Here is a 3,727-nt window from a genome sequence, read left to right as displayed (position 1 = left end):
TACATTTTCAGACACTATTTGGAACGAACTGTGAACACCCCAATTATCCCAGTGTTTAAGAATTTTAGGAATATATCGTCCACAATGCCACCTATCGTGTACACTTTTAGTCTCAATTGGCTGAATTGTATTCTAAATATTAGCCAGATCGGCAAGAAAATGCAGTTTTTAGGGATATTCCGACCCTAGCGCCACCTGGCGAGTGCATTTTTGGTCAGAATCCAAAAAAGTACTTTTTACAGAATTGAAATCAGTTCAGCCGTTTGGTCAGGCATCGCCGTCACACGAAAAACATTTCATTTTTACATATATAGATTGGCGGAAAAATATTAGAATATAAATTGTTGCATATATTGTGAAAATTTGTTGTGCCAATACTTTATACATTTCTAAACTTAGATTCTAACAGAAGTTTTAACAGCTCATTGCCGGAATCTACATACTCTGAAATACTGTTGTTGAAATTTCTGAAAAGTTGCTCGTTGATTCCGATGAGCATCGAGCTAATGGGAGAAAATACATCGGGTTATCAATACCGGAACCAACATTCGCTCTCACTAACCTGTCTAATGGATTTCCTGAAGTGTTTAGGATTGAACAAAGTGTTGTATGAATTGTAAAAGCACAAAAGATCTCCATTTTATTGAACCTTGTCTTTTGTCGAGCATTAGGGATGCCTTAGATAGTAGTAGGTTCACAGCTGGTTAATTTTTTTTATTAAAACTATTAGAATGAATACACATTTAGGTTTTAATTTTTGAGGCTTAAAATATGCTTTGAAAAATTCTACAAATATAGCAATCCTTTATCACACCCAAATCCGGCGCTGTTAGGAGAAAAATTAGTTTTTTCTTTTAGCTGACTCTTTGATATTAAATTTTGGAACGCGATCTTTTCTAGCCAATATTTTAATAGAAGATTCATCAACGTTTATGTTGCTGGTAACGGTATTTATGCGACGCTCAATAACACCAACGAAAAGTTTCACATTATGCATTGTCGATACAGTCTTAGAGCACAAAACATTCAAGATGGGTGCATCGTTGCAGGATAGAAGTCTAAAAGTGGAATTTAAGATCAAAGTGTAAAAAATACATAGTTTGTGATACAAAAATCTCTACAGATAAGGCAATTTAAAAAAAAAAAAGCTAAACAAGAAAACCATTTCAATGTACTTGAATATATCCAATATACCCTGCAACATTTCATCCAAACTCGTATGTAGCATTAATTTTCTTTCATTAGCCTCTGCGGCTGCTACTTCAATCTTCTCCAGCTCACTATTAACATAATACAAAGCTTCGGTTTTCTGCTTCAACTCCTTTTCTTCGTGTTCAGCCTTTTGACGCTCTGTGGGAAGTAAGAAACTCACTTTCATCGACTCAGCTCCTGTGTTGTATCATTCAATGCATCCACCTCGTGACTAAGCTCATTGACATAGTTAAAGAGTGCGAAATTTTCCTCTTCTTGTCGCTTGAATTGCGCTGCCAAGTTATCTGTGTCCTCCACTGCATATAACTCCTTAATATCATCTATGATAGCGTGATATTCCTCGAGCTGCCTTTCGTAGTTCTCTTTCAAAGCGAGTTTCTGGTTAGCCTCACGTTGCTCCAACTCGGGATTGAGACGCTTTTGACCTTTTATGTCAAAGAATTTCTGCAGCTTGGCATCGTGTTCCAGGCGGCGTTGCATTTCACGCATTTCCTATGGGAGAAGGGGAAAGATGAAATGAAAGGGTTCCCTGTAAAGGTTGGAAACTTGAGCTACGAAATGTATAGGTAGTTCTGAATTTTTTAATTATATGGAATTAAGAGCTTACCCAAGCCATTTCAAAAGTCAAAATTTTACACATAACACATAAAAAAGAAAATACTAGTGGCATACCTACCTAGCCCAATGTGTTGTCAAGAGTTTGGTGTTTGAATAGTCTTTTAAAGTCTTTGCAGTTAGAAAACTTCAGAAAATAGTATATATGTATGGATATATTTTTTACCTGTATATGCATAAATTTATCATTCTCGCAACGATCCTTGAGCACTTGTACTTTGTTGCAGAGCTCCTCGCGCAAATCAAAGGCTACAGTTGATTGGTCTATCAGCTCCATAATATATTTTTCCCCTCATTGAATTGGGTTACCATTGACTGCCACATCTCGTTGAAATTTGCACTAAAACGACATAAAATGAAAGATATTGTTGAGAGCAAATTAAGAAATTATCTTAAACCAAAATTTTTTCTTGTGGATAACAGGAATATAAAAACACTTAAGAGTGTCCACTATAGTCGGCACTGAGTAAGGGCTGAGCAAACAGATAGACACCTCGAAATTCTTAGAATTCATCGACAAGCTGGGAGACCGATGCAATATAGAAAAGATGAGGGTCGACGATCTACACATAGTTAAATCGCCGTAGCAGCAGCTTTTGTTAAGATAAAACCTAAAATATTTCGGGAAGTAGAAACGTCTTTCGTGATTACCAATTTCCACCGTCAATTACAGAAAAATCTTGAGGAGCATAAATAACCTATGGTAACTAAAGCCAAGAGCCTCAACAAAGTGCCCAAACAGCCTGTCGGCAGCACTTGTTTCAAATTCAAAGAAACGTTGAACGTGCTTGGTACTTCCTTTGGGAGTACCCTTGTAAACCTGCCACCAGACCGGTCCGCATCTACGTCATAGAGCATCTCTATGCATTAATGGACTAGATGCAAACAAATATCAAATGTTCTTTGGGGCCAACAATGTACAGATATTTGCCGAGACCGCTACCATCTTCATAAGCTCTCGACCGGTGAATTCGAAGTCATCTACAGAGTCCGGTGAGAGTCGAGTCATCTACAGAGTTTATGAGAACCACGTCTCTCAGGTACAGTTTTATTCTGATTATTGTAGCCGGCTTAGCTCCCTTTGTCCGATACCATTGAAACGCACAATCTTGAGGCTTTACTTCGGCTCAAATAATCTATGCAAGTTCTAATAAGATTTCCTTATGTAGTACATCTAATATAACGCCACACAAGTGGCAACCCCGATTTGGGTGGCAACCCCGGTCTCCTCGAAATGGTGGTGGTCGAAAATGACAGTTCAACTGTTTCCGGTGTAATTGATTATTATTCGATTCGTGCGATTCTGTTCACATGTGAAAGAGGTTAATCTTTAAATAAATTTGTCATCTGAGCCTGATTATACTTAAAAGAACTCATGTAACTTTTTTCAAGTCTCCATGCAACTTTCTATATCGTCCTAATTTCCATTTTCTTCGAGCTCGATTCTGAGCCAATTGTTAAAAAACTCAATTGCCTAGTTTCCAGTATTAAAATCTCTCATTAATACTATTTATCAGGGAGCACCGATCCCTCCGCCATTTTGGTGTCCTAAAGATAAGCAGATTGCGTTACTAAATCCTGGACTTAAACCATAAAAGAGTACCGAAATGGCTGGGGAACAAATATCTGCCGATAAATTTGGAAGCCCACAACAACGATATTCTCTTCCAAGCGCCTGAACAATCGTCCTCCCAATCATCCTACAGAGTAAGGATGAGGGTATAGGCCTCATGGATGAGACATTAGTACACCCAACTCATTCTCCTTCACACGAAATCCAATTCGTTGCCATTATATTGAGATCGATATGTATGGTTACTCAAGAAGCCTAGGTATCGCTGAGTTTTAGATGACTGTTAACGCCACCTACATGTCAACTACAACATCCGTCCGGCAGCAC

At 38.1% G+C, this 3,727-nt stretch overlaps 1 pseudogene; it reads right to left on the bottom strand.

Annotated features, from left to right (window-relative positions):
- Positions 1 to 748: 748 nt before the first annotated feature.
- LOC118740160 overlaps positions 749 to 3,727 on the bottom strand; it is a 5,009-nt pseudogene continuing 2,030 nt past the window's right edge.

Source organism: Rhagoletis pomonella, unplaced genomic scaffold, assembly GCF_013731165.1.
Source record: "Rhagoletis pomonella isolate Grant_MI unplaced genomic scaffold, Rhpom_1.0 Rhpom_scaffold_00005, whole genome shotgun sequence".
NCBI lineage: Eukaryota > Metazoa > Arthropoda > Insecta > Diptera > Tephritidae > Rhagoletis > Rhagoletis pomonella.
The sequence above is the reverse complement of the archived record's forward strand: the minus strand, read 5'-3'. Positions and strand labels throughout refer to the sequence as shown.